General features: G+C 33.7%; 1 non-coding gene across 1 annotated transcript; it reads left to right on the top strand.

Annotated features, from left to right (window-relative positions):
* The first annotated feature begins 4631 nt into the window (after nt 1–4631).
* On the top strand, nt 4632–4735 carry LOC112861853 (U6 spliceosomal RNA). Its single transcript, XR_003223733.1, has one exon. It is a non-coding gene; the product is annotated as a U6 spliceosomal RNA (small nuclear RNA).
* The last annotated feature ends 1628 nt before the right edge of the window (nt 4736–6363 follow it).

Below are 6363 nucleotides of genomic sequence, written 5' to 3'. Positions count from 1 at the left end.
TGGGAAAAGATCCCACTAGACACTCACACCACAGCTTCAGCAATAGTCTGGCTATAAGTGTGAGGGATGGACACAGTGATATTTGACTTTGATAAATAAAAAAGATATTTTAATTAAGTCACAATCTAATAAGAATTAAATGACAATTTTGAGATATTGGACTAGTGGGTTTTGAACTGGGTAGATACTTGCAAACATGGATTAAGTTGGAAACTCAGATGTGAGAAATGAGAAAGAGGCAAGGACTTTACCACAAGTGATTTAAAACCAGTTCCTGGTACTATGGTATGGGGTCAGAGTGGGAACAACCAAAGCAAACGTAATGAATAACTAATAATCTAATTCTTTGTTATAACTGTTTTCTTTAACAGAAACATAAATCTAGAGAAAGGTGAAAGCGTAAAGTGGCGTTGTTAAATGCTCTAAAATTCAAGATTAAAATGACACAGGGTCATGGATTGAAGAAAACCGTTACAAATTACGACTTATCCTCATTTTTAAAATGTTAATTAAATTCTCTCTCATTAGGAGTCACGAAACACTCAGAAAACGCTCTTTATTTTTGTGCAACATATGTAATGTTGACCAGTTTCTCTCTCGATTACATTCTAATTACTGTTTTCCTTTTTCTCTCGAGAATGTAGAAGGAACTTGTTTCCTTTCTAGTTTTGATTTCTCTTTCTACCCAATATTTACATTTACAGAATAAAAGAAATATAATGCCATAAATTTGCCAGAAAATGAAATTAGAACTATGTCAGCCAAAATCAATGAAGTGAAAAGCACTGTGACAACAAATATAGATTAGACGAGGAAGACTGTGAGAGTAAGCATAGTGTTTCTACATTTCTTTCATCACTTTTTATCTGTTGTTATTCAGTAAAACAAATGCAGAAGTAAGCTCCAATCAGGATTATTAGAAACATATAGTCTGTACCAAGATGGAATAATATCCACCATAATATTAATTTTTCATGGAAGTTATTGGATAACTTTTATGGAGTATTTTTGTTTTAGTAGACATATAAGGAATGGATTCTGAACTTAAACAGCCTGGGTTTAATCCTGGAGCTGCTGCTTAATAAACTCACTCAATCACTCTGTTGTTTGGGGTGATCTCCTCTGAAAAGTGGTGTGAGAATAAAAGCACCTCTTTATTGTGAAAATTAAATAGGTTAGTTCAATTAGTATTCATGCTTGTGCTGACATGAAACAGTTATTCAAATCAACATCAACCATTACCTTATACCACAAAAACTAGCAAAAATATACATAAAATCCAAAATGTATTTTGATAACAAAGTTATACTGAATCCTTTGGAACTAAGTTGCTAACTTAAAAAGGGGATGTTAAAGGTTTGCATTTCAGGGGCCATGATGGCTCTTGCTATTTGCTGCAGGTAACGGAAACTCTAAATCAAACTTTAAAAATGTAAACAATAAGTAAAATAGTGTATTATTTGACATAGCGGTAGATAGGAAGACCATCCAGGTTTTTTGTTTGTTTTTTTCTTTCTCTCTGGATATTTAATCACTGCATGCCTTTCCCTCATTGCCATAAGATGTCAGACAGAGACACTGAAACATTTTGGGTCCTGGTTCACACCCAGAGAAAGTGAAAACCTTTTTTTTTTTTTTTTTCTCAAGCATGGAATAAGAGTCTTTCCCTTCAAACCAGTCATTTCTTGTCCACCTGCTCTGTGCACCAAATGGCTTAATTAACTGCACTTACCCCTATTGGAGTCAGGAGCAGGGGATTGAGGGAAGTTCCCCAGATCTATTTAGTTCTATGGAATTCAGAAGAGACAGACGTAAAATGAGTATTTGGTAGAAACAAAGTAGGGGGAGCAATTGCTAGAGAGGCAAAAGCACTGTCTGCTACAATAGTGACACTTTGATTATAGAACCTCATTCTAGCAGGGAAGTTGTGCACTGATAGAGTAAGTTGGTGCTAATAAAAAACTTCCACACGACAGTGTATCTCCCACCTGTGTACTACTGGATGGATTTTTATCTTTTTAAGCAGAGTGACAGGCTATTACATGTAACCTCGACACACTGTACATTTATGCATAAAAGACTGATAAAAATATAATTTCCTCTAAATATATTTTGATTAGGAAAAGAGGCAAAGATGGAAAAAAAGATGAGGCTTGAAACATTTCCTAGGGTGGTGTGTTACAGAGAGAGAAGTATGAATGTGTGGAATAGGAATCCCCCCCATTGCTAATTCCTTCCAGGACTGACATTCAGATGAAATATATTTATTTGTAGAACTAAATATTCTTTAGTCATCAATCCTTTCTGATTCTTTTTTTGAAGGAATGAATCTGTAGAAAGAGCAAGAAAGAGACAGTTAAGTGGGCAAAGATACAGAAATGTCTGTAATAATAGAGCCATGTGATTTAGATATAATTAGATTTTATGACTTTACAGTTATTATTTTCTCTGTTTTGCATATAAATTTGCATATATACGTGATCTCAACTCAAATATATTTTATTGGGAAAAATAATGTTTAATGATATGATGCTGGTCATCTTGAGAATAGATTTAATATATATATATAGTGTTTCATCAAAATATATTAAACTCGTTAGAAATGGTCTCCCACATTTTTTGGCTTTACGTTTGACTCCTTTTTGTTCTTTGTTAAATTCAAAAATCTATAACTGTAAAGTTAAGAGAGGGAAAATCACAGTGGTGCCATATAGAAAGAATATTTAACAGTTTTTATTTTAAAGCTTAATTGAACACAAGGAGTAGAGATTTTCAAAGTGCTAAATTATTTGAAGTATTTATAAGATAGCATATATTTTTTAAATAATAAAGATAATAATTATGAATTCAAGTAACATCCTGCACCTGGACACAATTTTTAAATGTGATTACATATTCAATTCCATTTTCCCAATAATGTACCTTTTAGATTGAGAGCCTGAATTTATGTTCAGTTTCCAGATTAATTCCTTCACCAAATATTAGAGAAATAGATTGTATTTTGTGGGGGGATGCTGCTATGAATTCTTGTCTGCTTACTAATCATGGGACTTGTGTATCCTCTATTTCATCCTTCTTTGAGTTTATTGATTACCTCATCGACTTTTCTATTTCCAGCCTGTCTGTTCATTCAGACCAGTTTGCACCATTAGCAAAATACACAGTTTATGTTTGATTCCTCCTCTCAATACCCACTTTTGAAATTAGGCTTTGAAATACAGCAACTGGTTGGCATTAAAACAAATATTTTAAACTTTGCTATGAGGTAAATTTCAGTTTGTTTTTTTCTAAATTGAATGGAATATAAGCTGTTTTCAAAGTAAATAATGAAAGCTTATTAGAAAATTGCTTAATATTTGCAATACATGACAGTATTTAGAAACACATATGTTTGTAAAATTAAAAGATATACCTCAAGGCTGTTTAGATAAGAGTATTTTTACTGATATGATTTAATCTTTATTCATATTTGCTATGATTCAAAACTTTTAAAATAAGACACATTTTATCATTTAATGTACCATTTCTATTTCTATATGATACAAGGTAAAAAAATCATATAATTTATATTTTCTCCATAATTTTTTCTTAGACATACATACTTTCATAGCATGATGGTGACATAATCCAATAGGTAGCTTTTTATTTCTCTTATGACTATATTTTATTCATGACTGAAAAACTTGAAAGTTAGTTCTAGATTGTCTGAGCTTCTCCTGTAATACTGTTATAGATTTTCATATACTGGGCTATATGCAGTCCCTATTATAAAAAAAATTTATGTATAAATTACATTCACACATTGTATCATGGCATATCTATACAATCTTATCAGGGAGTTAAAACTGACCAAGGCCTGGTTTTCTATTTGAAATACATATTTCTACACGGAAAAAACTAATACAACAATGACTTTGCAACAGATCTGCCTCCTTTAAGTATGGTCAAAAACATGTTTCAAAGTTACATAAGACCTTTAGAAGTTAACAGTAATGACTGCTCAGTGACATAAAGAGTCAACGTTCTTTAATTCAGGTTTTATTAAGTTAAAGCTACTTGTGGGGAGGATTCTTACTTGTTTTAATGTTTGTTCATATTTCTAGTTATATTACTAGTTGTATTTTGTTATATTTCTAGTTTCTAAAACCAGTACTTAAATGGTCTCTTCAGATCAATATGTGTTGTGCTAAATAATTAAGTAAATACATTTACTGTTGCTTATTCTCTGCTCTTCAATCCAGAGTTACTTCTTTAAGCACTGCAACCAAATTTAAAAATTTAAAAGACAATTTTTTAGGCATTTTATTCCCAATAGTCCTTGATGCTAGTAAGTCCATGGCATGCATTATCTCAAAGTTTGGAAGAATACCCATAGAATAAAAAAGTCAGTGGATTTTCTTTATAGATTATTTTTCAAATCCAATGTGGAGAAAATAATTATAAGGCAACATTTAACATTGTATAATCCAACCATTTAACTTATGTGTTTATTTGAAAATGTATGTTTTATATCAAAAAAAGCTGAGATTATTAAAAGTAAAAACTTTAAAGATAGGGTTAGGGTGCAGTTAAGGCAATTCCAAAAGCTTGGATACACCTGTTACATACTACAACGTGAAGGATTAGGTCCAGTGCTCGCTTCACCAGCACACATACTAAAATTGGAAAGGTGCAGACATCAGCATGGCCTCTGTGTCAGGATGACACGCAGACTCATGAAGGATCAGGTGCGTAGAGGGTATGATGTAGACAAAGGACAGGAGAGGTGTGCAAACTGATTTTGGAGTAATCCCTTCCCTAGTCTGAGAGCTGGTGGGAGGATGATCTGAGGAATCTATGTGAGGTAGATTCTTGAGAAGGGAACCAATGCCTCACTCTCTGGTTGTAGTTGAAAGGGAAGCAAAAAACAACAACAACAATAACAACAAAAAGCTTTCAGAAGCTAGAGTTGCACCCTACCAAGAATAGTGCTGCATTCAGCACATTGTCAGAGAGGAAGAGTAACAATGGGGATAGAATTGCTCAGGCAGGTCTCACACCCAAAGGCAGCCTCCAGCACACCCCAGTGCAGCAACGAGGCTTCTCTAAATCTTTCCATCTCCTCTGAGGGATAAAAGTGTGGGTTAGATACATAGAGCCCCCTAAGTACTCTGGGAGAGGGACAAGGTAGAGGTAGAGTATGTGCAGCAGGCTACCTGAGGAGGTCCAAGGTATCAATAATGTATAGCAAATCCATAGCACATCCAAGGTATCAATAATGATTGACATATACAGCTCTGAAATTGAAGTATACTGATCCCACTTGGGGGTCAGTGTAGACAGAGAATAGTTATGAGGCTTCTCTCTCCATTCCTCCTTGAATTAAAGAACATATGTGAACCCACTCACTCCAGGAAGAAATAAAATACAAAGGTGAAGGGAGAGAAATCAGAGAGCCTTGATTGAATAGAGAGTCATGACAAAAGTAATTCAGTTCCAAATGGAATAACACCAAGTTTATCTTTCTTTAATGGACAGTTTGTAACTATCCTACAATCAATAAAAAACTAGATCCCATCATTTGTACTTAAAGAGATATAAAAATAGGTATTCTTTACACACCTGATTCAAAGAAGTGTAAATTTAATGCACATTAAATTTGTAATTAGGTTGTTAAAAGCTCTGTAGGTGGTTCCATATGCCAGTCAAAACTATCCCCTTACTATGTTTAATCAGAATCACCTGAAGGGCCTTTTAGTAAAACAAAGATTCCTGGACCTCTGGGGTGGGGACTGAGAATTTGCATTTTTAACAATTTTCCAGGTGATGCTGATGCTTCCGGTCTAAACCCTACTCTTCGACAACCATTGCCTTACTGTATATAACCATATTGTATGGTTTTTGCTTTAGTCAAAATCTCCAGTGTTTTTATCATGTCCACTATTTTCTATATCTCATTTAATAATCAAACACAAGAGAAATGGATGGCTTTATAGAATAAACCAAAGTCACTTTTATTTTTGCAGTTGCACTGTTGGGTGGCAGTTAAATTAAATCACAGTGTATGGGATGTGCCCAGAAGAATTTGGGCTTCTTTTATGGAACTGTGCTTTAAATTTTATCTGGTCCTTTCCACTTATCCTTCTCAGGTGGAAGGGTTGATGCAAGATTTTAGTATTAATGAAAGATACAACCTGTGTGATTATGCCAAATTTCCTACTAATGTATTTGTAATAGCAAATAAACAGTAACTTTGTTGAAATGATGCAGAACATAGTCATGTATGGGATAGAGAAGAGGGTATAGTTTGGGCATAGCATATTTTACTCTCCTGTTAGGTAACAAGATATAATTGATGCTCAATAAAGCAGATGTCTGAAAAGT

Source organism: Puma concolor, chromosome A1, assembly GCF_028749965.1.
Source record: "Puma concolor isolate L17-30 chromosome A1, mPumCon1.1.hap2, whole genome shotgun sequence".
Classification (NCBI taxonomy): Eukaryota; Metazoa; Chordata; class Mammalia; order Carnivora; family Felidae; genus Puma; species Puma concolor.
The sequence above is the reverse complement of the archived record's forward strand: the minus strand, read 5'-3'. Positions and strand labels throughout refer to the sequence as shown.